Below are 11,048 nucleotides of genomic sequence, written 5' to 3' on the forward strand. Positions count from 1 at the left end.
GGTTTAGCTCCTTTAACAAAAATCAAGTGACCATAAGTGTGTCGGTTTCTTTCTGGGTCTTCAATCGATCCCATTGATCAACCAGTCTATTTCTATTACAGTATAATGCACTTTCATCACCACATCTCTGTAGTACAACTTGAAGTCAGGGATGGAGATTCCTCCAGAAGTTCTTTTGTTGTATAGGATTGTTTTTGCTATTTGGAATAGCAAAGTTACAATGTTCCATGTTTCCTCTTCTATGTGGATGTTAACTTTTAAACTTCCTCTGTGTGTGCGTCCATCCATATACCACAGAGAACAGGTATATAATGAGGGTCTAGGGTAGAGGAGGGAATTTCCTAAGGAAAGGGAATTAGAACATAGTGTTATAAGGAGACTGAATGGATGAAATAAGAAGGGAAGTAATAAGGGGAAAGGAGGGAATATCGAGAAGGAAAACTACACTTAGGGCCTTCTGAAAAGCCATGTAGAAACCTACCGCTATAGAAGCTTCCTAAAATACATACATATGTGAAATGAATTTAAATGGAGTCACCATGTAATGGGAAAAAATCCAAACTAGAAAATCTTATGCCACCAAATAAACACTTCTATTCCAGGAATGTGCTACATCTTGTTGAATCATTAGCAAAGGTGTCCCATGGACCCTCTTGCTAACATCACAGGCTAACGCAAAGGCTAGAGTTTGCTTTCCACAGCCTGATCCTACTGGTCCTATTGATCCTGATCCTGATTCTACTGCTGAGGGCAATGTTTACATCATCAAACAACTGTTGTCGAGCTGGTTTATACTAGAAGCTTCACTCCTGCTAACTGGCATTCATGGTACGGGAAGAGTCTGTATTCCACCAGGAGAAAGGAAATTATTCAAACCATGCATCCACTGCACCCTAAGACAGTAACCTGCCCACAAAATAGACTGCTACGACAGTGACACAACTGCTACAGGAGGAACCAACAACTTCACTTCAATTTAAGAGCCATGAAATAAAACCATACCAGATACGGCTAAAGTCACCAACACTTAAGACTAAGTATGTCATGCATGGGTATAAGGGAAAATATTCTGTGGGCCTCAAATGACATTTTTTATACCCGTAGATCAGTGTATTTCTCAATTCTCATCAGAGAAGCTTCTTTCAGTTAATGAAAATTAAAACAGAGACCCTCAAGTGGACAATGTACAGAGAGTGAGAAATATTGAAGAACTTGGTTTTAAAATGGAATGTTTCTATCAATTCATTCCGCTCAAGGTTCAGGGACATATTTGGAAGAGGAAGCAGAAAGACGGGAAGAGCCAGAGGTGACAGAGGACTCTAAGGAACTCGTTCTTCCAAATCAAACAGAATTGATGCACAGAAGAGCTCATAGACATAGTGGCAGCACACACAAGAGCTGCACAAGTTCATGGTAAGTGAGGTCCTAGCACCGAGAGAGGGAGGTGGACATGGAGTTGTAACACAAACCAAGAAACTATTTTCAATTAATACCTCCTGTAAATACGACAATCGGTTTTCTGCAATGAATGCCACTGGGTGACCTCAGCCATACTCCAGAGCAACCCCATGTTTTGGTGTTCTTGGCCTTTTGTTTTGCTTGGGCTTTGTGTTGTTGTTGTTTTGATATCCTTTTCTTCAGACCTTTGTTTTGTTGTGTTTGGGGGAGGAAATCATAAGAGAACAAATATAAAGTTGGTTGTGTAGAGAGTGTGGAGGATGTGGGAGGTGTTAGGGAAAGGGAATGACATGATCGAAATCTATTGTATGAAAAAATAAAACCTAAGATAGAAAAAGGAAAATAACAGCAGAAAATCAAAATACTCAGGGAGAGCTGTAAAGCAGCAGCAGGCACTCTAGGTAGTGCCAAGAGCACAGAGTCTACCGGAATTTCCTCATGTCTTTGTCCTAAATATGACACGCAGACAGTCCTTGCTGTAGTTCTTACTGATCTTTTAATATTAATAAAGAATGTGCTTGAAAGTGATTCAAAAGTGATTACTTTGTGTTCTCAGAACTTCTTTCCAAAGCAGTTCTCGGTTTAAGGGGTAAACTGAGGCAAGAGGCCAGAATGGAATTACATCCAAAGAACCAGTACCCCTTGGGCACTATGCTTTATCCTTCTTCTTACTCACAAGGACTATAATTACAATCAGAAAGTTTTGGGGTTCGGCAAATGACAGAACATCAGGGAGAGGCAGGGCTGGCATCAGGGATGGAGACAGAAGGAACTTTTCCCCTGATAAGCCAAACTCCTGGGTGTGACATCCTGACACCTTGCCTGAGCACAGGGACTTGGGGTTGATAAAAGGGCCTGGCTGGTGCTGTGAGGACAGTGACCCTGAGTCCTGCACAGACTGCACAGGTGAGTGCTGCATGTCATGGCGGATGAGGCTGCATTTGATGTCAGAAAAAGCTGTGGAGGGCTGAAGTGTGGGAGAGAAGGATGTGGGATCCCTGTCACTCTGGGAAAGGAAAGTGGCAGGATTCGGGGAGAAGGTCACCTATCATTTCCAAAATGCAAAAAACTGAATTGTTGGGGAGCCCACAAGGCGAGTGTGTGTGGTCACTGGAACAAGGCTGCTCCTTCCTCAGGGCAGGCAGGGGTAGGAGACAGAGGCAGCTGCAGTGCAGCCGGAGTAGGAAGATCTTGCTCACTCAGCTTCTGCACAATCTTTGTGTGATTTTCCCTCCAAAGACTGAGAACTTTGATCTGAGCTGTATGACTTCTGGTGACTTCAGTCTTTCAGAGATGAAGCATTCTTTCTTTACCCAATGTAAACCATGTAAACCATAGGATATGAGAATTGTACATAAAACAGACATGGGGGTATATACTAACACTAACAACTGATTGAAAAAATGAATCTTTAATGCATGATGGGAACATTGTCAGGCACTATTCATGCCATATCACTGCCTTACTAAAATACACCTATATTGCACAAAACATAATTTAGATATTAAATACTTTTTAAAGAAGCCAAATAAATACACTCAAAATGATAAATATATATGTGTATATATATAAATTTAAAAAGCTAGAATTTTAATTCACACTAGGTGGTCACAAACATGTTCTGTGAGTCCTAAACTTTATATCTCCAAAGTTTTCATTTCAGTCAAGTGTCTAAAATACGTGTAACACAGACTGAGGTGATTGATTCTAATGTGGTGGCAATAAGAAGCTTGTGAAAGCTAATTAAAATGCACAAACATCTTCAAAGAACAGTGGTGAAGAGCACTCACTGCTCTTCCAGAGTTCCCTCATTCAACTGTCATCACTCACATGGCAGCTAACAGTCATGGGCAAGTCTTGTTTCAGCAATCCAGTGCCTTATTCTGGCATCTGCAAGCACCAGGCACACAGCAGTGCCTACAACTGCATGCATGTGAAACACCCACACACAACAGTGACTATTTAAAATAAACAAAATAACATATAAATGTCTCTCTGACAGTTTCTTGAATTGATGTAAATGAATATTTTTTTTCTAGTCCAGAAGTGACACTATTTAGGAAACAGAGACAGCTTCCTTATTTCAATATGTGTTATTGGTATCTCAAAGAACCAAGAAGTGTTTATTTAATAATGCACAGGCATAAAGATCATTGTAGACGTAAGGCAAATGAAACTTATATACATTGATAAATGTATTAAAGATAGTTCATTATAATCAATGGGTGTCTGGGAGCTTGGAAATTTACCTCCCCTGTGCATTCAAGAACTCATTCACTGAATTAGTATTCAAAACTGGATTGGCCTCCCAGAACTTTAAGGAAAGAAAACAACCAAATCATCTTTCCTGAATAGCCTTTTAGTTCTTCTCTGTGGTTTACATAGATAGTACAACCATGTCACTCAGTTAATGGCTTATGCATAAGCCATTTTATATCACCCCATAACAGGCTGTATGCAAGGTAACTGATGCACACTTCTCAGCACAGAGGGGTTCATATAAACAGACAGATAGACAACATAGACCTTAGGGTTCAGGGAAATTGTAGGAGATGTATTTGTGACCTGTGGGCAGCACTTAGCTATGAAGGATCATGGCTGGAATCAGATCAGGAAGGGAACATGATGTGTTCCCTTGTGGCACGGTGAGTGCCAGTGTTACGTTTGCTCAGGAGAAGCTGAAAGCTATCCACAGATAAATTTGGTGAGCAGCAGAGAAAACTAAATTGTGGAAGACAAATAGACCTAGGGTTTCCACATAAAACTATTTTATGATTTGTGAAAATGGAGTCAACATGAATACATTCAGATTGTAAGCCTTCTTTTAACTTTAAACAGAATGAGAAAACAGAAAAGGGGTACAATGTGTAAAATTACACATATCGGTATGAGTTATTAGGTTACTTGTCATTTATAGTGGAAAACAGTACCGACTGATAAAATCACCAATTTGATGAACCTTGGAATAAAATAGAATGTACCTTTGTATGATGTCCAAAAGAACAATGCGTAAGCTGAGAGCTGAAATTTTATGTTTGCTTGGGACAAGGTTCTTAGGGAATTGTCATAAAAGCACAAAAGTCATGGGGTGGGTTGTCTTTAATATAATCCCACACATGAGATGATAGGGAACAGGAGTTAATTACACCATCCTGCTCAAGGCAAGAAGATAGACACACTGCTGTCCTACCTAATTAATCTATGTGTTATTTGTTGCCAAGGTCAGTTCAGAGTTGGAGACAAAGAAAAGCCACATGACTTTCCCTGGAAAGCAACCCCATCTGGGCAAGTATTTCACTTCTTTGAAGAGCTACAATTTTCTATTAGCTCAATATTTAGTTTACAGATGAGTGTGTACATGATGGCAAAGTGGATCTGAGAAGAGAGATATCTAACCTAATACTAAATATCATGGCTTAGAAACTGAGTGATGCTGTCCTTTGTGTGTAGATGTTTCGTGGGAAAGATTTAGGGATGAAGAACATAAAGAACACTCTTCTGGAAAGGCAGCGAAGGCATCAGCATGCTGCTCAGGTCCAGTTGTCATCCTCATGTCCATGTCGGTCAGAGCAAGAACAGAAGGTTCAAGAACAAAATGAGGCATCTGTAAACAATGAACTCAATGCATTATATACTATGCTGCACAGGTCACTAAAGAAAACAGAGAACCCACAGGCATGAACTATATCATCTTTACTCCCTTATGTTTCTCAGAAGGTTTTTCCTAGTTTTAGCCATGAAGATAATTTGGAGTGACCTCATCCAGAGAATTATTTTCATTTCACTTACAGGACTTGGAGCTTTAGGGAACATCTTTACATTTGTGAGATATGTGTATGTTTTCATGGGTCCTGAGAGAAAAAATATAGATGTTATTCTAATCAACTTGACTTTTGTAAACACAATTACTATTTATTGTATTGGAGTCAGATATATGGCCACAGTTTTTTACATCAGAAACTTCCTAGATGATGTTGGCTGTAAAACCATAATTTATCTAGAAAGAGTTGCCCGTGGCCTCTCCATCTGCACCACCTGTCTCCTCAGTGTGGTCCAGGCTGTCACCATCAGTCCTAGGAACAGCCTTTGGAGAAAGCTCAAACCACAGACTGCATGGCATGTTCTAGTCTTTCTCCTGCTCTTTTGGCTCTTTAATTTCCTGATAAGCTCCAACTTGCTTCACTACATCACAGCAGGCAGTAGCATGAACAGGTCTGAAGTTGGGATATATACTGTGTATTGCTATATGCTGCCATCCAGGCACACAGTTAAGTGGCTTTTCCTCTCGCTGATGACTCTCCGTGATGTCACTTTTCAGGCTCTCATGGGCTGGAGCAGTGGGTCTGTGGCTCTGCATCTCTATAAACATCACATACATGTTCTGTACCTTCACAGCTCCAGGTCTGCACATAATTCCAGGCCAGAAATCAGAGCTACAAAAAGTGTTCTCACTCTCATGACCTGCTTCCTTTGCTTTTATTGGGCAGATTTTATTTTCTCTCTCTACTTAGGTACCACAGTGACACATGATTCCATAATACAAATTATTGAAACATTTTTAGTCCTTAGTTATGCTGCTTTCAGTCCCTTTGTCCTGATCATCAGGGATGTTCATCTTGTTAAGTCCTGCTGTGGCCCATGATAAATTCCTTTTCGCAGGCAGCTCTTTATGATCTAAAGCTTTATACCGTGGAATGGCTTTGCTTTACCATTCTAGTGTATCACAGCAATAAACTGATTGAGAGAATAGATTACTTCTTTTACAGACAGCTTGTCTTAGATAATTCAAGGCTGTTTTAGACTGTAGGAAGCTGGAAGGGATTCTCATTATCCCACCATTTCGCCATTTCTGTCATGCAGTTTAGCTTTCTGCATGCATCACGAGGAAATGCAGGAGGCCATGCAGTCACCCAAAATTAGAATTTTATTTTTCTGCATGCTTACAAGGACCTGCAAACTTTTCCTGCGTTCTTGTTTCTTCTAATGTACTTCCGACTCATCTCCTTATTTACACAGGGTCTGTCTCTGACATGGTCTCTTGCCTGCTCTTTGATCAATCCTCCCTGGCTCAGTGGTCTTCACAGGTCACAGAGGAAGAGGATGCAGGTAGTCCTGATGAGACTTGACAGGCTGGAGTCAGATGGTAGGAGAGGAGGCTCCCTCTTTCTGAGAACTAGAGGAAGGAAAGAGGGGGTAAGAAGAGACAGAGGGTGGGGCCAGGAGGGGACAAGGGAAGGATCTACAATCAGGATGTAAAGTGTGCTGGAGACAAGCCCTGAGAAATTTCCGACCTTTTCTCATTCCCCCCACCCTGCTGCACCTGGTTGACTAACATCCTGCTTGACAGTTGCAGAAATGTACTAACTGTCTCAAAATAACCGCAAACTGTTCCAGGCCCCGGGCCAAGAAGATTTTGTAACTTGCACCCTGCCCCTTCCTGAGGAAGAAGATTCTACAATGCGCTTTTCCACCCTGCCCCTCCCTGAGTAATAAGGTTCTACAATGCGCTTTTCTACCCTACCCCTCCCTGAGTAAAAAGGATTCTACACTGTGCTCCTCCCTCGCCCCGCCCCTATCTAAGGTTGGCCTTAAAAGCCTGCTCCAGTTCAATAAAATTTGACTCTTGACAAGTGCACATTTGCTTGAGTCCGTTCTTCTCTCTCGCCCGTTTTTCTTTCAGGCCTGATCCTCTTCGAAGACCCCACAAATTACTAGTCCCGCAGGCGGGTACAAAAGTGAATAAATTACAATAAATGAATTTAAATAAATAAATAAATAAATAAATAAATAAATAAGAACACCCCCCCCCCATCAAAGCACTGAATCTATCCCAGAGGCTATTCTAAACCAATGAACAGGAGAGTAAGTGAATAAGAAGGATGTTGGGAAATATTCTTTATCTGAAGGCCTTTTGCAAAGTGGAGAAGACCAGGGAAAGCAGAAGACAGCTAGTAAAAGTTGCCTGAAAAAGCACTAAAGAATGGCTAAGAATAAATACTGTAAGGCAATTCCAAATGGTCTCAAAATAAATAAGAACTCTCAGGGGAAATGTCATTTTTCAGAGATTCTCATCAAGGTTTGGAAGATAAGCTCCACAGGAGAACCTCACTCTTGTGCACAGTGCTGTGTAAAAATGCCTCAGGAACATTGTTCTACAGCTACTGGCTCTCACTTCTGTTCACTCATTAGGGCTTACACAGAACATGTGTCATTTGCTAGGTCACCTGACCCCTGAATGTCAGCCATGCACTCAGAGTTTAGGGCTCCACATGGGGTGCAGCTGTGGTCATAAGGATGGCAGTCCTGAAGGCACAGAGGGGAGCTGCCTGCTGAAGCTCATACTGTGTTTTCTTGTATGGCAACAGCACATTGGGCCTCTGAGGACTGCATAGCCTCCATCCCAGGCATATACTGAGGGTCCAGATCGACCACACATCATCCAGCATACCCATCCTGCAGGCTTCCGAGGGAGGCTCCTGGCTGTATTGTGGTGTAGCAAATGGGTTTTGACCAAAGCTATCCATCAGCAACCTGCAAGAAGTGGAAAAATCTCTACAGTCACTAAGAAGTACAAAATAGCATCTGGCGGGGGGCACCAAGACCACACTCGTTTACTGGTCAAACGTTGACCTCTCCAAAAGAACACATGAACCCTGAAGTTTTTGAAATAGTGATGAATCTTCACTAAATTTTAATGTCCATCTAGGTTAAAAACCACCTTGGGTTGCAGGCTGCCTAATATTTGTGAGACATGTGTACACTTCCACCTTTAAGACTGAGAAAAGCATGTAGAAATTGCTGTCATCCTCTTGGCATTTTCTAATGTGATCATTTCTCGTAGCAAGGGATTGAAGACATAGCCATAATGTTTTATTTCAGAACCATCCTAAGAGATACAGGTTGTAAAACTGTTTTATCTGGCAAGGACGACATTGTGGTTTACCTGCAGCACCTCCTCAGCAGGGTCCAGGCTGTCATGATCAGTCCCAGAACTACTCTTTGGACAAAGCTCAAACCATACACAGCATGGCAAGTTCTTCCCCTTTTCCTCCTCTTTTAAATTGTTAATATTTTCATAAGCTCCAACTTGCTCTGCTACATCAAGGTAGCTGGCTCAAACAGTTCTCTAGCTGCAACAATCATAAGCCATTGCTCTATGCTGCCATGAAGACAAATAACCAGTGGCACTTTCTCTCTCATGACTCTGTGATGTCCTCTTTCAGAGAATGATCGGCTGGAGCAATGGCTCCATGGCTCTCCGTCTGTATAAGCATCACAATCGTGTCCTCTACCTTTACAGCTCCAGGTTTGCAAACAATTCCCCTCTGGAAAGCTACCTGGAATGTTCTCATTCTTAGGACCTGTTGGGTAGGTTTTATTTTCTCCATTTACACAGGTTTCACAGTGATATATGATGTTTGACTAAATATTAAACCATTTTTAGAATGTGGGTATGTCGGTTTCAGCCCCTATGTTCTGATTCGCAGAGATTTGCATGTTTTTAATGTCTTGTATGCTGACTGAGAAGTGTAGAAATTATATTCTGTGTCTACTCTGTATGAGCTAATGGTATGTACATTGTAAACAGCTTTGCCCTGATGAATTTTAGTTGTGGGGGACATAACATTTGCTTTATAGCTTAGACTGACCTGGCTCTAAACACAGACTGATCTTGAGCTGCCTCGGCATCCCAAAGGCTGGATTACAGCCATTCCTCACCAAACTGTCTTAGTGTTGTAATATATCACAACTTTAAAATAACTCTTATAAGAGCTCTTTTTTTTTTAAAGTTTATTTATTGATGCACTTTACATCCTAATCATAGCCCCTTCCCACTTCTCTCCTTCTCGCTCTCCTTCCATTTTCCTCATATCCCCCCTCCACTCCCCCTCAGAAAACAGGAGCAACCCACCCCACCTTCCCATCCCAGCACATCAGGTCCTATCAGGACTGAGCTCATCCTCTACCACAGTGGCCTGGCAGGCAGCCCCATCGGGGAGAAGCGATCAAAAGGCATGTAAAAGTGTCCTTGTCAGAGATAGCCCTCACTCCCCTTGCTAGGAGACTCATATGAAGACCAAGTGGTCCATTGTGTATATAGGTCCAGTCCATACATAGTCCTTGGCTGGAGTTTCAATCTCTTCAAGTCCCTCTGGGCCAGGTGAGTTGGGGCTGTTTGTTTTCTTGTGGAGATCCTGTTCTTTCTGGTCCTTTTATCTTTCCTACCACTCTTCCACAAGTCTCCTTTCTCTCTGCCCAATGTTTGGCTGAGTGCTCTGCATCTGTTTCCATCTGCTGCTGGGTGGAGCCTTTCAACAGACAGCTATGCTAGGCTCCTCTCTGCAAGCATAGCAGAGTGTCACTAATTGTGTTAGGGGTTGGTTCTCTCCCATGGTGTGTCTGAGCATTGTTTGGACAGTCCCTCAATCTCTGACCTATCTATATCCCTGCACATCTTGTAGCAGGGTAAATTTTGGGTCAATGTTTTTGTACATAAATTGGTGTTCCCTCCTTCTGCTTGGAGTCCTGTCTGGTTAGATGGTGGCTTCTAGAATTTTTTTCTTAATAAGCCTAGTATATTCAATCCTAAGACCTCTTGAATGGTTCTACAATTGTAGAAAGTGGATTCTTACCACCTTCCCATGCTACCATGCCTGTCATGTGACTTTTAGCCTTTATCATTAGCACTGGGAAAAATACTGGAGGTAAGACTTCTGTAAAAAAAAATCATTTTTTTCCCAGAGCCACAGCAGGAGAGCAAGACAGGGTAGGTAGGGGTGAGAAGATGACCTTATCTGAGCTGAGCTTCATAGTGAGACTAGCGAAGTCACCACAGCCCAGCAAATTTGATCAACAACTGTTTGGTATTGCCAAGTTCCAAAATTGAAGAAAACTCATGTCGATTGTGTTGACAATTATAACCAGGTTAGACCTTCAAGTACTACCGCAGGAATCTCTGGCAAACTGTGTCCCTCAAATTTTGCCATCACATGTGTGGAGACAAGAGTGTCACTGGAACAGGGATGTGGAAACACCTCACTGGTGCTTCCACCTCTCAGTTCCAGTCAGTCCTGTGCTCTATATGATCACCGTGTTCCAGTCAGTCACTGTGGTCTATACTGATCACCATTTGCCAGTCAGTCACCGTGGTCTATAGGATCACCGTGTTCCAGTCAGTCACTGTGGTCTATATGATCACCATGTTCTTTAGGTCTCTCCTGCCCACCTCCTTGGTATCCCAGAATCCGTCATCCCTGAGCTGTGCTGGTTCATCCTGTGAAACTGCAGACAAGGGAACTACAATACTGAGGGCTCAGAGGGGATTTTTTTTTGGTGGACCCAAATTGGCACAGCCTTTGCAAACAGCAGGACATTGGGGGCCTTAATAACGCCACAGCTTTGGTACCCAAAGACCTGGAGGATCCAGAAAGCACCTGGATCTGGAAGTCCTCAAGACATTGCACTGTAGTCATCTCAGGGAGGCTCCTGCCTGCTCTGAGCTGTGTGAGTGCCACTCGTAAAGGGATGGAGGACCATGAAGGGCTATTCACCAAAGCAATTCCTCCCCAGGATAAAGAAAAAAAAAAAAC

The 11,048-nt window shown here is 42.3% G+C and overlaps 1 pseudogene; it reads left to right on the plus strand.

The window, feature by feature from the left end:
- Nucleotides 1-5,015: 5,015 nt before the first annotated feature.
- LOC129668888 (putative vomeronasal receptor-like protein 4) lies at nucleotides 5,016-6,100 on the plus strand (annotated as a pseudogene).
- Nucleotides 6,101-11,048: the final 4,948 nt, after the last annotated feature.

This window comes from Psammomys obesus, unplaced genomic scaffold, assembly GCF_907164565.1.
Source record: "Psammomys obesus unplaced genomic scaffold, mPsaObe1.curated_primary_1811, whole genome shotgun sequence".
Taxonomy (NCBI): Eukaryota; Metazoa; Chordata; class Mammalia; order Rodentia; family Muridae; genus Psammomys; species Psammomys obesus.